Here is a 20,368-nt window from a genome sequence, read left to right as displayed (position 1 = left end):
GCCATATATATATATTTCAGCCACAGACAAACAAAATCCAATTGGTTTTCTTGGGTAATGTTGCTGTTCATTTTATAGCTCTTAATTAGAACTGCTGCTGCTTTTATCTGCACGGTTTTAGTATAAAGTAAACGTTCATTTTTAAGGCGAGAGGGGGAAAAATCTCTTGCATTTAATCACACTAAACAAGCTCTTTAGACAATTTGTTCAGAAATTCCTCTAATTAGTGCCTGCCCTCCAGGTAATGCGGTGATCTGATTTACCAGCGGGTATAAATTAGGGACATTATGTAATTAGCACTAAGACCACAAATGGAAGTAACAGCTGGGTGGCTTTGAGGGAAGCAAATAAACAGCTCCTCTGTGGCTTCTTAATATTAAGAAAAAAGTCTTTTTATGGGTACATGATGTGGCAAATGGTGCCACAGCTCAGCTAAGAAAGAATTCTCCTCTAACAGAGTGCACCATTGGGGGGGGGGGGGAACTGTATTGTGTATATATATTTTTAATAAAGAAGGCTTCTTGCCATTAATTTGGGGGTTGAGGTGGGGTGGAAATCAGATTTCTCCTAATTTGAAACTTATTGAACAGCACTCAGTCACTTTATCTTGAAGATATGGAAGTCACAGGAAATTAGCCCGAGGGTCTTTTGAAGCTAGCATTCTATTCCCTTAAGAGCATTAGAGAAGGGGGGGGGAGCAGCTCCTTATTTTGATCAGCTTCCATCTGCTCTTAAGTTCCTTATCTAAATATCTTCTTGAACTTATATTCAGAAATCTAAAACGGGGATATAAAATGCGTATCAAAAACATTTCTTGAAGGAATCTGCTGTACTCTGCCCTGGTCAGAGAACATCTGGATTGTTGCATTGACTTCTGGGTGCCATGCATTAGGAAGTTCATTGATAAGTGAGAACCAGACAGGGTATCCTAGATGGTGAGGGGCCTTGAATCTATGCCATATGAGAACTAGCTAAAGAAACTTGGGAAGTTTAGCTTAGTGAAAAAAAAGACTGAAAGAAGAAAGAATAGCAGTCTATAAGTATTTGAAGGGTTGTCACATGGAAGCAATGCTTTCTTTGGTTCTAGAAGGAAGCATTAAGAGCATTGGGAAGAAGTTCCAAAGAAGTGAATTTAGACTTGGTGTCAGAAAATTTCCTAACATTTAGAGCTATTTCCAAATGGAACGGCTAGCCTCTTGAGGTAGTGTGTAAATCCTTGATGACCACAAGATGGGAATGTTAAACAGAGGCTTCCTGTTCAGTTATGAATTATACCAAATGGCCATGAAGGTTTCTTCCCACTTTGAAATTCTATGTCCATAAATGTCCTTTAGAAAATTGTCACTTTAGAGAAAGTGTTATAATTCAGATGTTGGTTCTAAGGTATGGAGGCCAATGCCTACAAAGCTTTGCAAGAAGCCTTGTTGAAATCATCACTGTAAACTGTATCAATTATGATCATTATTTCAATGACTCAGAGCCAAAGAAAGAATAATATAAATAACAAATTTAAATTTTTCTTACTGTTGTCAATTTTTAGGTCTTAGCTTCTTCTAATTTGAGTCTTAGTCGGCCTTCCCTATTTTCATTTATTTTTTTATTATTAAACATTTTTGTTAATTATTTATTATATTATTTATTATTTAATTAATCCCTTTTTTTCTCTTTTCTCTCCCAGCAATATTATAGAATTTACCCATGGCAAGGGGTGGAAGTGAGGGACAGGGAAAAGCAGAGCAAACACTAGGTTTTTTTTGTTGTTATACTGGTACAACCACAACTAAAGAAGACTTGGAACTGGATATAAGGTAGGGATGTAACAAACATGGTAGTTCACTTGCAACTTCTCTCCCACTCAGTAGATACATAACTTGTCTTTTCAGGTCTGAGAGATGTTTTATTGGCAGCCATGTGAAGTCACAAGTCAGGAGAAAAGTCATTCAAGCAGTGTTTAACAAGTTCTCTAGCTGTCACCAGGCAGGCCAGATTTATTAGAGTATCTTAGTTCCAGAGCAGAAGAAATTATCCCAAGGATAAGAAAACTGTTTTACTTGATCTTTCCAGGCTAGTCATATGTAATATGTTTATTGACACCATATGACACCATTTATAAAGTGACAATTAAAAGGCAATTAAAAATAATAATCTAAAGTTTTAGCATTCCAAAAAATCATAAATAGGATAAAAAATGACTGTTATTTTCCATTATGACATTTCCATTTGAAATAAAGTATAAGCCCTCACCACAGGAACAGATCTCTCAGCCATTTTGAAATCTGCCACACATGACAAAGTTAATATCTCTTTGATTTTGTATATTGAATTTCCATCAATCTGGAAGGGACTACCACCTAATAAACCAAGAAGAGATCTGGCTAGAAGGAGAATTAAGTCGAAACAACCCAAGTGCAGCCAGGCAAATGGAAAGTCTCTGAAACTACTTTCAGGAACTCATTCATGACCATAATACCTACTTTCAGTATCCCCTTCCTAGGCCTCCTGGGGTGAGAGTTGCCAATTTTGTTGCATCATAAGATTAATTTATGAGGTGAATAACACATAGCTTACTCTGCACCAGAATGTCTTCAACCATGACTCTTCCTAAGCCAAAGAGAATGCACCACAAACCCTAAGCCAAATTGCTTCTAACCTGCTGTATGTGACCTAAATCCCTTAATCAACAATATGCAATCATGTAACAGCCAGTCACAAAATATTGAAAGAAATGTATTCATTTTTAAGGAGTGCAAAAGCCACATCATAACTAGGTCATTAAATAACAAGAAAGATTATTTAAACCAGCCTAAAGCTTGTTATTTTAACAGAGCTAGGCTGCACTCAGCCAATTTAGACAACTGGGTCCTTTAAAATACATCAACAATTCTACTTCTATATTGAACATGGACACAATGCAATGCACTGGTAAATTTGAATCCTTATAGGAAATCAAAAATCCTCTAATATCATAATTTGTCCTTTTGATTTTGATTGGCACATACAAGGGAAAACAAAAATCCAATTCTTTTAAAAAAAAATCCTCATTTCTTCCACTAAGTTACTATTTCAGTTTTTCAACTCACTACAATTCTTGAGGCTTAGTTTCCTTCTTGTTCATCAGGAACTGAATTCTATGATTTTTAAGGTCCTGTTCAGATTTATTAAATTCAAGTTGATTACATACTAAGAGTCTATTATGTGTACACTGGAATAGTCAAGACTAGGTTATAAAATTATGATTACTGCCCTCACAGAACTTACAATCTAGTAATAAAATTTTAGATAGATAGATGATAGAGATAGAGATATAAAAACACATACATATATTGAACTTGCAATTGGAGACAGTATGCTAAGTGCATAAAAGATACAAAAACTATTTATTATGAGAGTTTAGGAAAGGAATGCAAATACTTCTAGCTGGATAGATAAGGGAAGACTTCAATGTAGTAGTATTTCAGTTGATTTTTGTTTGTTTGTTTTGTTTGTTTTGTTTTTGTGGGAACAATGAGGGTTTAAATGACTTGCCCCAGGGTCACACAGCTAGTAAGTGTCAAGTGTCTGAGGCGGAATTTGAATTCAGGTCCTCTTGAATCCAGGGCTGGTGCTCTATCTACTGAATCACCTAGCTGCCCCATTTTAGTTGATTCTTAAAGGATATGTAGGATTTAGAAGGTAGATAGAAAGGGTGGTGGAAGAGTAGGTTATTCCAGTTATATGGATAGAATAAAGGTGCAGAGGTGTGCAGTAAGATAAAGTGAGGAGCATAATCTTCATTATAATAAAGTATGAGGACACTAATATGAGTTAAGCTTGAATAGTTGATTAGAGTAAGAGTGTATAAGATCTTGAAAGCCAGGACAAGGAATTTGGGACTTTATTTGGTCTGCAATGGCACACTGAAACTTGTGAGTAGTACACTGAATGCAGAGAAAACTTTATGACTGTAGTTCAGAAAAAAATTAATCTGGACTGAACTAGGTAATGATAATGGTAATGAATAATGATAAAATCTGGAAAATTCTTTGACACTGAAAAGCAATTTTGAGGAATTATAGATGACAGATTTTGTTTTATACTAGATATTGTGATTTTCATTCTTGTTAGGAGTTAGCTATCACCATCAGTGCCATCATATTTGAATATTAGATGGATCATATCATCAAGTAATAGGCCTGAAAAACTAAGGCATAGTGTATGTCAAATTTTGGACTAGTTACAATGGAACTAATAATTTAAGAATATAGGGAGAAAACATGTAGTTCCTGACCTCAAGCAGATTAAAAAGAATTTCCAGAAAGTTGTCACAAAAATGGGGAGGAAATTATGTAAATTGATAATATATGATAATTGATGATGGATGGATGGATGGATGGATAATAGTGTGAGAACCAGGGTTCCACCACCTGCTGAGAAAGACATTGTGAGAACCAGGGTGATGGCCCCCCTGAAAAGAAAACATGTGACTAAGCATCTGGAAGCTGCCTGGCATCCTGAAGTTCCCGCCTGTAAGTCATGTCAATCAATGCTACAAGCCAATTAGCTTGGAGCTGTGTGTGAGCATGGCCCTGCTTCCTGTTTCACAGTGGGGATTCTGGGAGAAGCTGCTGAGGATCTTCCTTTTTGGTTTGGGAACTGGCTGTTGGCAGCAGGTGGTTCTCTCTCTTAGCTAGGTGAAGGCGACTTTTGCTTTCTCTCTCTCTCTCTCTCTCTCTCTCTCTCTCTCTCTCTCTCTCTCTCTCTCCTCTGCTAACCCCTACATCATTGGTGGGGGGAGATACCTCTGTTGCCTCCTATATACAGGAATTATAAAGCAGGCTACGTGAGACTCCACAAGGCAGGCACAGCAGTACAGAGTAGCCCCTTGGACTTCTTACAAAATTTTAGACCAGGAAACTGTGTATCAAAAATTTTCAGCAGACTAGTGGGACCCAGCCAGCTTGTGAAGATCCTTTCCAAGTATTGCTCACAACTCTGACTACCATCAAAATCAGAGATAAGGATTCATGGATACATTGCTACCATGTAAAACCAGTAACAGCACATATAGACCATTGAATTTCATGTCTCTTATTCTTCCATATGTATCTTGTTCTATTCATTTATCTCTCCAATTTTGAAACAATGCATAATGGTTTTGATTTCATAATACTGAGGTTAATTCTGGAGTATTGTGTTACAATATTCTAAATTGCATAGTTTTTTTAAGTGATTATTTGATCAACTTCTATAACAGCATTTCCTGGCAAATTGGTTGCCATGGCAAGTGTAAATAATTCTAGAAGTATTATTTTTGCTAAGCATAAAAAGGGGGAACATTCACAAAAGTTTTTTTTCATAGTCATGTAATTCAATTTATTATGGCCATAAATAGGGCCATATTTGCAAAATAATAATATGTGATTTGGGTATTTTAGATATTGAAATAAAAATGTTCTAGACTTACTAAAATTTTTTAAAAAGTCATTTCGAATGTTACATGAGGGTTTCTTTTTTATGCTATTGCAACTAAATTTTTAACTCAATAGTATGGGCTTATTTATAGGGATTCTTATTCTTTTAAGATTGTGTTTTAAGTTGTATTAAAATACATTTGGATTTTTCACATAAAGTAATTGTATATTAAGTAAAAAAAAAAGTAAAAAGTTATTACTTGAAATTATTGCATAATTGTATATTATATTCTGAGTCTAGGCACATGCACATTTTTTGTGATCATTATTATCCTCAAGTTTTAAATCCATATGAGACTTAGATTATGGGAACTTATCATTTAAGGCATTAATTGCCTTCATTCTGAGTTACCAGATTCCAGTTGACCAAGATGCCAGCCAATCACAAGAGGAATACATACAAGAGCAGACATTGAACTGTCACAAAAAGGGGAGACATGCACGAAGTCCAGGTACTGCACTGCCTTGGGAAAGGCCAAGAAAACAGCTGTTGGCAAGAGGTGAGGTTGGATTTTCTCGGTTTAATATTCCCCCACGTGGCACCAGTGGCCAGGCTATGCCATCTCATTCGATACCTGACTTCAATTCCCCCTCCTATATGCCTGATGTCATGGACATATCAATCGTATGGATCTGATTAAGCCTGACTCAGTTTCTTCTCTGTTCTTTTATGATAACCCCCCTAATTATCTCAGGTGTCATGATGAATACAATGTTGGATTTGGCCTTGACAACTGCTACCAATTATATTAGATTCTTTAATTTCTCATAATGGCATGAGGATAATTAGCAGATGATACAAAAAGGATGAAACAAAGATAAAATTATTTTTCTAAATTAATATCACAATTGTCTTCTCAATTTATTCTTCACAGGGAGGAGTGTAGTAATATTATGTTTTTAGAGAATGTTTCAATTTTTTGTTTTTATTATATGTTTCATGTATAACAACTGGACAATAATTGTAAAATCTCAAAAAGATTCTGAATTTCCTTAGACATGTTTTTGAGAACTCTCATTGTTTGATTTGATTATTGGCAAAGCTATTTAAAGCTTGTGTTAAGCTCAATTTTGTAGGAAAATTTCCCAGCTGATCTACCAGTATCTGAAACACACCTGAAAGACTTTCATACACAACTACACCCAGAGGACACCCAAAAATCATCTGAGGAAAGAATTCCAAAGACTTAAATGGACATTTTTCTGTTTTCCTTTTCCCCATCTATACACTGTTTATAACTTCCACCTACTAAAGGGAGTGCCCCTTATAGTTTTTCTCTGTTTGCTATGTCTACCTGCTAAAAGGAGAGTACCCCCCTTTTAGTCTTTGTTAATGCATCAATCAATTTCTTTTCTCTTTTTTTATTCCTTTATTAGTCATAAGTATTTGTATTATTATTGTTTCATGTAAGGAAATGATGTTTCTTCATGAAGCACAGGGAGGAGTGTGAAAATCAGGTTAACACCCCACTGAGAAGAAAACATTTGACTTAGTGTCCACAAGCTGTCTGGCATCTGTAAGTTATTGCCTGTAAGTCATGTCAATTAATGCTACCAGCTAATTAGCTTGGAGCTGTGTTCGAGCACGGCCCTGCTTCCTGTTTCACAGGAGGCTTCTGAGAGAAGCTGCTGAGGATCTTCCTTTTTGGTTTGGGAACCGGCTGTTGGCAAACAGCCAAAATGTTAGATAGCTAGGTGAAAGCAGCTTTTCCTTGCTCTCTATGCTAACCCATGATATACTTTAATAAATGCTTAATGCCCAAAGACTGGCGCTAAAGCTTCTATTTTAAGGTGACTACTCATTGGATTTTAAACATCACAGTTAGAATTTTTAAGCCTCAAAATAGAAAAAGATAGATAAATAAACATAGATACATAACAGGCAATAGGCAGGAGACAGAGAGATTGAAAGTCAAACATAAGATAACACATGCATTTTGTATGATGCAGAAATTTATAGGATGGAAAGATCTTTGGCTTCAAAATTTTTCAGTTACTATTGTTAACTGTTTCCCTTCATCCTATTCCCTGCCCATGATATTTACTTAGTATGTTATTTGCTCCTTGAGCCAACTCTGTTGAGAGTAAGATCTTTCAGCCAATTCTGATGAGTGTAAGGCTCATTCACTGCTGCACTCCTCCTCCATCTCTCCCTCCACTCCATAAGCCCTTTTCTAATTCTTTCATGTGAGATGTCACCCCATTCTGCCTCTCCCCTTACCCCTCTCCCAGTGCAATCTTCTCCCCCCTCAATTTTACCCTAAAGATGTCACCATGGGGCAGCTAGGTGACACAGTGGACAAAGTACCTGCCCTGGACCCAGGAGGACCCAAGCCCAAATCCATCCTCAGACACAAGACACTTAACAACTCTGTGGTCCCAGGCTTGCTACCCAACCCTGACCACCGCACACACAAAAATGACAATAAACAAAAAATAAATGGTTTACAGATATCATCCCTTTATAATCAATTCCTACCTGTGCCATCTGTCCTAATTTATTCTTAACATCTGCCCTAATACTGAGAAAGTTCCTAAGAGTTAGGCATATCATCTTCCCATGTAGGAATGTAAACAGTTTAACCTTTTAGCATCCCTCATGATTTCTTTTTTCCTGTTTACCTTTTTATGCTTCCCTAGGGTCTTGGACTTGAAAGTCAAATTTTCTATTCAGTTCAGGTCTTTTCATCACAAATACCTGAAAGTCCTCTTTTTCATTGAAGTCCCATTTTATCCCCTAAAAGATTATACTCAGTTTTGCTGATTCTTGGTTGTAATTCCTTTGCCCTCTGGAATACCATGTTTCATGCTCTCCAATCCTTTAATGTACAAGCTGTCAGATTTTGTGTTATCCTGACTTTGGCTCCACAGTACTTGAATTGCTGTTTTTTTCTTTTTTTTTTCTTTTTTTTTTTTGGCAGGGCAATGAGGGTTAAGTGACTTGCCCAGGGTCACACAGCTAGTGTCAAGTGTCTGAGACTGGATTTGAACTCAGGTCTTCCTGATTCCAGGGCCAGTGCTTTATCCACTGCACCACCTAGCTGCCCTGAATTGTTGTTTCTTTCTGGCTGCTTGCAATATTTTCCCTTTGACCTGGGAGCTCTAGAATTTGGCTATAATATTCCTGGAAGTAGGAAAGATCTTTTCAAGTTAGAATAGACAAGACAATTTTAAGAAGGATGTGGTACTTAAGTTAAGCAACATGATAAATCCTGATTATTCAGGCTCTTTATGGACAAATTTTTCCTAAGCACAAATTTCTCCTGAGAACAACAGGTATTATGTGTTGAAATGAGAGGCAGCTTGGTGTAGCGGAGGAAAAACTAGCCTTAGAATGAAGAAGGTTTATATTCAAGTCTCACCTATGTCACACACCAACTATTTGATCCTCTGAGTACCCTGGGCAACTCTCTTATGACTACATATTTTTGAAGAGTTACTGCTCTTCACTGGTAGAGGAAATTTCCTAAAGCCATAAAATCACAGGGCCATGCCAAAAGAAAAAAAAGTCATCACCTAATACTATATGCCTTGTACATAGTATTTAGTAAATGGTTGTTGAATTGAATTGTGCAATCCCCAGCTCTGTTATTTGAAATCAGGACTACTTTACCCTAAGTCTGAAAAGATGCTACTATTGGAAGAATTTCTGAAGCATGAAAAGTGATTTAAAACTATAGCTTCATGGTTTGCCCAAAGGGCCCTAAAGGGAAAGCTGAATGTGGAAGTTCTCAGCTTCTTTATCATCCATTTCTTTATACAAGAAAATATCCAGTCATAGTAGCCCTCATTAGACTGAGAACTCCTCAAAATGTTACTCACCTCCAGACAGAGAGCTAATGGACTCTGAGTCTATATCGAAATATTTTTTTTTCTCTTTCTTTTCCTTGCTTTTTTCCCCCAATATGGCTAAATTGGAACTATGCTTTCCATTACTTTATATGTATAATGTATTTCTTGATTTCTCAATGGGTAGGAGAAGGTGAGGAAAGGAAAAGAATTTGGAACTTAAAATAAAAAGTAAAACAAAATAAAAATAGAGTTCCTTGAGAACAGAGACTATTTTCATGTTTTTGTTTGCTTTTTTGCATGTCCTGAAAGCTTAGCACATTCCCTGGCATAAAACAGGTGCTTAATGAAGCTTGTTCACTTGACTTACATCTATTTCAATGCAATTATTTATTTTTCTACCCTCCAGCCTACAATTGTCACTTTCATACCAAAACTAACTCAGCCCCCCCACAACAATGCAACACCCATTTTTGTTCAAGGGTAGGAGAAAAAGACAAAAACCTATAATTAGAATAATAAAATGTTAAACTTTGAAGAAATTTTAGTCACTGTGACTCAGCCACCTTCTCATCCTAGAAATTCCCTCAGTGCCTAGGGCCTCCCTCACCTTGAACATCTCTTCAAAATGTCATGTCTCTTCTCCATTAATAAGTTTCGTCTCCTCAATTTTGGGGATGAGCCGAGTCCACTCAAGCTTCATTCCTCTCCCAAACTGTGCTATGGACTTTCTAGATTTTACCATGATGACCTCTCATTCCCCTTTTGTTCCATTTTATATGTTGTCTTTCCCCAATAGAATGTAAGCTCCTTGAAAACAAGGACTCTCTTTTTGGTTGTATTTGTATATCCAGCATTAGCACAGTGCTAGGGCACTTAGGAAGCACTTAATGTTTGTTACCTACCTAGCCATCATCTAGTCCAAGCCCAATTAGGTATGGAAATATCCTCCACATCTTTGACAAATTGTATTTTACACTCTATAATCCTAGAAGGTTAGATGGGGGAGGGACCTTGGAAATCATCCTATTTTGGAAATGAAGATTCTGAAGTTGACTAAATGACCATTAAGGTTTTGTAGCAGGGATTTGAATGTGCATCTGCCAACTTTAGATCTAGCTATTTTCCCACAATGGGTTCAAATCCCACCTAACATATTTATTTGCTACAAGATCTCAGTCAAGTCACTTAAATTTCCTGGGCCTCAGTTTCCTCATCTGTAAAATTAGGATAATAAGAATACCTATAGAATTACTATGAGGTTTGAAGGATATAAACAAAGCACTTTGAAAGCCTTAAAGCACAATATTAATGTCAGCTATAATTATTATTATTCTCATTGCATCACATGGCCTCATAATGCAATCTATTCTATTTTCAGAAGCCTCCCATTATTATTACAAAGAAATTCCATGAAAATAAAAACCTTTCTGATTCCTGCATGAAGTTCATTGTCATAGTATTTGACCTGTTCTCCCAGCAAACCCTTTATGCAAGCAGCTGACAAAGTAGCAAAATTAACTTCAGCGGAGGTGTGTGTGACTGGAACATAGTACAAATGTTCAAATTTAGGGGCCTACGTATGCCACAAACTGAATAAGAGATAACAATCATTTAACTAGTTTTCAATTTTATATGACAAAGAACATTTCAAAGGAATGAGGCTGATATGTCCCTTCTTTTTTCCCAGGGCCATTTTCGTCCATTGTTATTTGTTAGTAATGGTGTAACTCTGGGCTGTATTTCTATAGTCTATGACCTAGCTTCTTCAACCCCTTATGGGGTTGTGTAACCAAATGTAGGGGTCTAGAAAAAATTTGGCAACAGTTATGTATACCTATTTTATATACCTATATGCCTGGGGTTGTGTAAAAATTTATCTAGCAAAATGGGGTCACAAATGGAAAAAGTTTATGAAGTCCTGGCCTGGAGGACCTCTGAGATTCCTGACAATTCTGAAATGTAATTATCATAGGACTAATCTTTCATTGGATCATTTCCCTCTCAGCTTACACACTTAGAGGGACATGCTTCTGATTGGACAGAGTTTATTTTTTTTTCTCAGTGAATTTCTTGCAAAATAGAAATATTCAGCTGGTAGAATTATTCAGAAATGTCATCTAATTACAGGGAAAGGCAAACTATTGTACCTATTGAATAATCAGGAAGTTTTTCATTGTTTTCAAATTAGAGAAGGGAGCAGCAGTAGCCTTCCTTTCTGGAAAAGTTGGGTCTAATATCTGGACATCATGAGAATTACTCACCATGCTTTGTGGATAGTGCTGCTCCATCCAGCCTTCAAGATAAATGTAAAAATGGTTATAGAGTTATAGAGTAGAATTTCAGTGGCAATTTTTAAGGTGAATGCATTTCTTTATCAAATATAGGCTGCCCCAGTTTATGCTAGAAAAAAAAGAAACAAGGCTTTTGTTCTTCTCTAATCTGTTTCCCATCTACAGTTGTCACCTGTATTAAAAAGTCAAAGCCATGTTATTTATTATTTTTTTTTCACATATGTGCCCTGGTTGAAGTCTCAGAAATGATGGATTCTACTTATCTCCTACATTTCATCCAAAAACAAAATGGCTTAGAAATAAATGTATATCTTCTTCCACAGTTTTAGAAACTGCTTCTGTGCTGAAACCCAGATGACTGACCACAGCATATATGTTGTTGCTGAGTGATTAGTGATTGTTGTTTGTCCTTCTTTCTCAAAGAGGACTATGACATCCAGGTGATGTCATGACTTTCACTTAATTGAATTTGAGTGAGACAGGGTTGTTCAAGGTCACCAACCTCACTCTCTCCTCCAGAGTCATCTGATCTAGTGGCAAGATATACATCAGGACAACAGAAGATGGCCCCGGATGTTTAAGGCAATTGGGGTTAAGTAACTTGACCATGGTCACACAACTAGTAAGTGTCTGAGGTTAGATTTTAACTCAGGTCCTTCTGTCTCCAGGGCCAATGCTTTGTCTACTGTGCCACCTAGCTGCCCTGAGTGAATAGTGATGTTCAGAATATGAAAGAGGAGATTTAAGATAGGAAGAGAAAATAGCTCATTTAAGATAAACAAATATTAGAATAATAAAATAACAATGTTCTAAATGGATATATATACAGATAAATATTTCAGAGTATTTTTAAAAAGTAATAAAGATTAAAGTCCCACAGATTTTAAGTGCAAAATTTGAATTACTAATGGAATAAAGCCTGGAATCCAAACTTGAAAGAAAGAACCACATGCCTTTGGGGGAAGACTTCTCCAAAATACATAAATGCAGAATTGCAAAGATGCATGCAGCAGAAAGTATCCCATATAGGACTAGGTCTAAACCCTTTACAAACTCAAAGATTAGTTTTATTTTCTAAGTTTCTTTACATTTACCCTTATGTTTGTGTCCTCTGAAATTCTACAAGGCTTATTTTCTTTACTGTGAGGCATTCAGGATTAGATAAAGCCAGGAAATAGAACAATGAATTAATATGGGGCAATTCATACAAGTAACTCTTACATAGTTAATTAACTTCTAAAATCCTTTCTAAATAATCTAGTCTAAGCCAAGAGTGTGTCTTGAAATACCTGTTTTATTCATTGTTCAGCTACCCAAACATTCACTAAAGTAAGAGACATGCAAACATGACTGAAAATAACTAAATAATTACAAATGTAGAACTTGAGATATTTAATAATAGATATTGTCATAATCACATTTTAATGCATCAAACAATTGATAATACCATTCTATAATGTAATTCCTCATATGAAGAATGAAGTAGCATAATTTTTCACTTTCTATGTAGTTTTCCTATACTCAGAAATAACATTTTCCATTATATATGGCATTATATTTCAAAATCAATATTCCTCTGGTATGGCACTGAGGAGATGCAGAGGTATGGTAACTGTTAGCTGAAGGATAAGGCAGATAATACAGGAAGATTGCTGCTGCTTTTGTTCAGTCATTTTAGTTATGTCTAACTCTTCATGACCTTATTTGGGGTTTTCTTGGCAAAGAAACTAGAGTAGTTTGCCATTTCTTTTTTCATCTCATTTTACAGATGAATAAACTGACGTAAACAAGGGTAAGTGACTTACTTAGGGTCATGCAGCTATTAAGTGTCAGGCCAGATTTGGACATGGGAAGATGAATCTTCCTGACTCCAGAACCAGCACTGAGAATGACTAGGGATAATGTTATTTTAGACAGTGCAGCCGCTAGTCCAAACTTTCAAATTCATTCATACAAGCACATGTACATTTATTCAATGGGCATTAATTTAACATTGAATATGTGCCAAGATTTTACTAGGAGCTGCAAATTCAGAGACAAAATCAAAATAATTCCTGTCCTCAGGGAGCTTACAGTCTATTGGTTTCAATAATTTTAATGCTCACTTCTGTTGTCACAGAAAAAAGGGTATGTGGGGGGGTGTCCTTAGGTATTCCTTGGTAAAGGATTACACTCATACATAGTCCAATTAGAATTAAAATGGTCTTTTATTTGGCACTAGAGAAAGTGACTGAGGGGTATATCAAAGACTTTACCCCAAGGGAGAAAGTAAGATGGCTTAGAGACATCCTCCTCCCAAAACAGAAGGAAGGCAAAAGCTGTTTTGGAGGATACATGGGGTGACCACCTGAAAATGGAAAGTTCCTTTTTGGGGTGGGGTGGAGAAAGCTTGGGTGCTTGTCATATTCCTGAGAGTCAGGGGAATTTTTTTTTTAAATGATCGTCCTAACCTCTGGGGTTATTTGTCTCCTAGTTTCAGTAAGGTAGTAGACACACTTAAGTGATGTTACTGCTAGAGAATTTTATCTCCCCTTATTTCTTAGATGTGTCTGTCCTCATATCTAGTTGGCCAAGCTAAACTTTAATAGTGCCTTGATTCTTCCTTATGTCTGTCTTATTATCTGGTCATCCTAATCCCCATGTCACTATTTACTTCTTGATATACACTGACACCAAAGGTCAACATTTTGTTACTCATACTAAGTCTCTATAGTTAAAGGCCAAACTCATTTCTCCCTGAGAGAAGAGATCTTGGCAGCCTTAAATTTGGTACTACAATATACAGTTTGTATAGATAATCTATGTTCATTTGGGGAAGGGGGTTGCAAAAGGGGAGGAAAGGATATAAATTGGGAAAGAAATATTCACTCTAAGGTTCTTTGAAATAACTTTTCCTGTGGAATTTAAAATCTCATTTGTTGTCCAGAAATTTGATACATACATGCTGTTTTCAGGAATTTCTGTATTAGTTATTAGTGATTTATAACCCATCTATTTATAGAGTTAAAGTGCATTTACAAGATTAAAATACATATGAAGCAGGAATGCCTATGACCGGTTATAAATGACCATTCCTTGGATAGATATCATGGCTAACAGTGATATAAGCTGTTACTCTACAATTACTTGAGTGAGAAGCTAAAAGGCACGGTTCTTAATGTCAGAAAAAATATGCAAGCCAAACAAACCAACCTTTGGTGAATCATGAAAATTTGGCAGAATTAGTCAGCTGAGAGGTGTGATAGATAAAGCACAGGTCTTGGAGACAGCAAGACCTGTGTTCAGATCCTCCCTTAAATACATACTATATGACCCTAGGCAAGTCAACTTAACCTCTTACTGCCCCCCCCATTTCCTCAAATATAAAATGGGGGCAATAAAGTATTTTGTAAACCTTATTTTGCCATATAAATACTAGGTATTACTATTATCAATATTTTATTCTTATTACCATTATTTTAGATCCAGTCTGTTCTACTGATACTGAACCCCTCTGTGAAGATCCAGATTTCCTCATTCACACCTCAAACTCTTATTCATTTTTAATGCTGGCACAGATTTTTGTTTCTCATCAACATACTAACTTGTTCCACTGGCCCAATATTTCAGCATTCAATACATTCTGTCATCAGCCGTAGGATATATGACCAATGAATAGAATGCTTTTTGGGACCACCCTAAGTAGAAAGCTATGACTTTTCTTGGCTCCTGAGACCAGGAGACTTTATCATATGTCATAGATGACTTTCAGCCCCAGAATATGCCAGGTCTTGTCCAAAGCCCCACCTTTGAGTGAGACCTAGAATAATAACACAGGTACAATTTGTCTGTTTATAACATATACATAAATAATATTTACATATATGAATATGTATAGATTCAAACAATGTGTTTGTATGTATATATGTACACATGTATATGTCTATTTAAATACATGTACACATGTATATGTGTATAAAAAATGAAAAGTAGTTAGGGGAAGAGGCAGAGAGGGGAATGGTAGACTATTGCCAAGTCTATAATAAACACATTTTGAGGAAGGAAATAGCACCAGTAGAACACACAGGTTTCAAAGGGGAAATCACAAAGTTGTTGAGCAGATAGAATTTCAAGCTATGTGGGAATTAGGGAATACTGATGACCAGTAGGCCCTGTCATTTAAGCATGTAGAGTACAAATATTTCTTTGTTTCAAATATCACTGAAGGCTTTATGATAATGACATAATACTTGGCATTCCCAACCATGGAGGAAAGAAGCACCTTAGTCAGACAGTCAGACCTGACAGTCCCTCACCCCATGTAGACTGCACTGGTCACTGGATTTGCCAGAGTTCAGCAGGACATAAAGGAGATAAAGAGGGATCAGCACTCAGAAGCACCAGAAGTAGAGCTAGTATTATCAGCAAGTTCCTTTGTTCTACATTTGACAGCCTCATCCTTATAGTCTAAGCAAAGCTTCTTTTATAGTCCTTGCATGTTTGGTATGATTTATACCACCTTGAAAACCGGGTGTAAGAGAGCTGCCAGAAACCATTAAAAATAATAAATAAATAAAAGACAATAGATAAATTAACAAAAGAGTCAACTAGATAGATAGTTAATAACTTCTTTTCATCCAGGTTTTGGGGAGGTATTCAGCATTTACTGCATGCATAACTAGGCAAATCACTTAACTTCTAAGAGCCTCAATTGCCTCATCTGTATGGAAGGGATTATACCACCACTTAAATTAACCACAGTAGGCTCAAACATCTGACTAGATTTTTAGAAGATGAAAATTACAGACTATAAGATAATATTCTTTGAGAATTGGATAGACTCTCATATGAAAGAAAAATTAAAACCTATCTTGTTATTGGGCAAAGGAATACCCAAGAAAAATAGATAACAGTTGCAGAGGTAGGTTAAGGTTTGATGAAAGAATGCTCTGCTTCCAGAGGTAGTGCATTTCTCTTCACCAGAATTCTCCGAAGTTGGAATGACCAACCACTTGTGGGAGACATTAAAGAGGAAATTTTAATATCCATATCAGAATAAATAGCCTTTGAAGTCCTTTCCAGCTCTTAAGATTTTGTGATAGAAGGAAATTAGAAATTCATCTGGAGTGATTCACTATTTGTTTTTTCCTGGAAATAGATTTTAGGAAAAACTTCCTAGTACTGCTGAATGCGGTACTAGAAAGGACATCAAAGTCCATCAAAGGGACATCAAAAGTCATTTCATCAGGGGCAGCTAGGTGGTGCAGTGGATAGAGCACCGACCCTGGAGTCAGGAGGACCTGAGTTCAAATCCGGCCTCAGACACTTAACACTTACTGGCTGTGTGACCCTGGGCAAGTCAGTTAACCCCAATTGCCTCACCAAAAAAAAAAAAAAAAGTAATTTAGTCCATCCCTCTCATTTTAGAGATGAAGAAATTGAGTCACAGTTTTTTGTAAAGATCTTTATATAAGGAGCATTGTGTAATACAATAGATATTATCATCAACCAGTCTTGTGATAGATGAAGATTTTTCACATGAATATTTTTTTTTGGTGAGGCAATTGGGGTTAAGTGACTTGCCTAGGGTCACACAGCTAGTAAGTGTTAAGTGTCTGAGGCCAGATTTGAACTCAGGTCATCCTGAATCCAGGGCTGGTGCTCTATACACTGTGCCACCTAGCTGCCCTACATGAATATTACTTATATTGAAATATTATAAAAAGTAGAAATCATGTCGGTAATCTTGCCTCAATTATGACACTTCTGTGGGAAAGTAAAATTATATTGTATGTAACTTTCTGACAGTCTAACAGTACATTGATATTGCTTAGGGAACACAGAAGAACACATAGTCAACATGCCCATGAGAATGTCTCTTTAAAATACCCATCACTTTAATTAAACTTTTGCCAAGTTTCAGATAGTCATCAATTCATGGCTGAATTTTCTAACAAGAGCTTGTAGTGTAAGTATTCAGTGATTTTGATCTAAGAGGGAAAATATATGTTTTATGTGTTTTGAAAATTTGGGAAGGAATCTTATCTATTTAGCCATAAAGAGAATTAATCTTTTTACACCTAGAAGTTGACTGAAAGTTACTGTATGAATTTCATAAAGATAAAACGTCATCTTTTGTGTGTTCATCAATGGGAAGAGAAAAATGCCTTACAGATGCTTAAAATTTACCACGTTTATATATGGAACCATAGTCCCCAGAATTTTCCATGTACAATATCATTTAACTATGAAAAATACCGACACCATAAATAAATTTGGTTTTAAAAGCAAGATCTTTTTTGTTGTTATTATTTGTTAGAAATAAGCTCTAAATAGACACAACAGGATTATGTTTCCATTTCAACCCTTCAAAGGCCAGGAAAGACAAGTTTGTAATATTAGAACCGAATGTGGTTGAATATACAATTACTTTCTCTGTAAAGCCTAGCATATGAGATTTGCCACTAGTTGCTAATCTGCTGGAAAAGGCATACTTTAAGGAATGCATATTATTACCATGGGAGTTTGGTACAAAACTTGGAAAATGCTATATGTATGCATAGCACATGACCTCAATTTACATTAAATGGTGAACAGTTCTCTTAAAGGTGAGACAAGAAGTAAGCCAGTATAATCAGGAGCCATTGATATCCCTAAGTACAATTGCTTCCAAGTTAACTCTACTGCTAGGGTCACACAGGCAAAGAGGATCTTGACCCAAGATATCTGCTTTCCCGGAAAAGAGAGAAGAGTCATTGGTCCCAAGGCTCAGGTCCCAGTGGGAAAATATTACAGTCTGAATGCCCCTAGATATTAGCTGGAATCGCCTTTTTATCAGTTCCATTATTTGTTTTTACTTAGATAAATGCTCATTGTCATATTTCCAGCATGCCATATAATCGGTATGATTGTCATCTATTGAAATTATGCATTGCCTCCATATCAGAAATACATTGTCGCCTTTTCTCTGGGATCAAAAGAAAAACACAATAAAAGTTGAAGTTGTTGTCTCATGACTTTCCCTTTCAACAAAGCTGCTTGAAAGATTTATCGAAATAAGGCTATCTGAATTTCCAAGGACAATGTGCATAAGAACTACAATTATCCTGATTGAATCTATAGAAATTCACTTCCATTGTTCATGAAGCAGTAATGATAAAACATTGAAGGCTACCTCATATTGGTTGATCTAGGGTAAAACTCTTTAAAAGATATTAATCTCTATTAGATGAAGGGAGGAAATGGAGATAACTATTTTGTAGGCTGGAAAATAGCTCCCTTCCTATATCCAATAGTAGCTCTGCTCATTTGATCTTCACCAGACACTCTTAAGGTCAGTACCATGTTTATCCTCATTGTACAGATGAGGAATCTAAGACTCTGAGAAGTTTATGACTTGAAGATGGTCACACACTCAGTAATTCACTGTAGCAGGATTTGGGCTATGTTCTTGGTGACTTCAGCAAACCAATGGTATCAAACTCAAATTCAAATGGGAAACACTAAACCATCCCTAGGGCCTCATATTAACTTAGAAAACCACATATTAATGGTATTTATGTTTTGTTTACTTTATTTATTTAAAAATATATATTTTTTTACATTTTAATCTATTTCAGGCCACATTTGGAAGTGTTCTGAGCTGAATATGGCATGTGAACCATGTGTTTTATACCTCTGCAGTAAACTAGTCTCTATACCCCAATACCTCTCTACCCAGACAGATTAACTGTTTTGCTTGGAATAACTATTGGGAAATATTGACAGATCATCACTGTGTGTATGCAGATTACTTAGAGTAGATAGAGCTTTAAAATTCTATTCAGACCAATCTTTGTAAACTTGTAGACATAAGATCTAGGTCAGAGTCTTTTCAATCTTGTCCATTTGCGCTATTCTCAACAAACAAACAATTTTTAAAAGGCTATTGTTTTAAGGATTGCCATAAATAACCATAAAAACCTGCAAAAAGAGAGAACTAAGAAAGAAGAAAATAGCAGGGAGTGTTGAAATTGCAGATTTAAACCTCTTTTCAGTGTGTTTCTTATTGTGAATAAGTTGTTATAAAATGATGTTAAAAGCTTGCTTCCCTTTGAAATAAAATTATTATAATAACTAGGATGGAAAAAATGCCAAGCAATATTAGAAGGGTGGATTATCTTTAAATAGAGTCAATTGGTTTGTTAGATGGAATGATTAGCAAGCCTTGATAAAATAAATTTTCAAATAATGAGCAAGATTTTTATTCCCCATGATGTGTAGGCTTTATTTCCAGACTTTCTGAGATCACAATTAAATTTGAATACTGAACAAAAAAAAAGGATAAGTTAATATGCTCTTCAATTCAAAAAAGGCATGCATGGTGTACCAAAATAACATTTGCTTTCAGTATTCTAAATTAAATTTACTTTATAGTAGTAATATAATTTCCCTCAAGTTCTTTTAAATTAATATTTAATATTCTATGTTTGGTATTTTAAAAATAAATGTAAAGTGGAATTAGGGAAAGATGAATAAAAAAACAGAAATAAAGAATAATCTAAACAGACATAAAGGATCTTGGATCTCACCTTCTCCTTTGAGCACAAGTTCAGTCCATCCCAACCACAAGGCTTGTTAATCAGTTGGAACAAGATTATCTAGGCTGCCTCTTGGCCAAAGTATGGCTTGCAGATGGTCTGAAAGTATCAAGTCTTTCAGCACATGATCAACTATAAGACATGGAGCAGCATGAAAAAATATCTCTAAAGGAATGAGTTCCTTTGGTGGTCATCTGGAAAACAGTACCTTATTATTCATTTGTCATAGGTTACAATCAGTCTGAAAGAAGGAATTTTGATTCTCATCGTAATAATT

This window comes from Dromiciops gliroides, chromosome 2 (assembly GCF_019393635.1).
Source record: "Dromiciops gliroides isolate mDroGli1 chromosome 2, mDroGli1.pri, whole genome shotgun sequence".
NCBI lineage: Eukaryota > Metazoa > Chordata > Mammalia > Microbiotheria > Microbiotheriidae > Dromiciops > Dromiciops gliroides.
Note: the sequence above shows the minus strand (reverse complement) of the source record.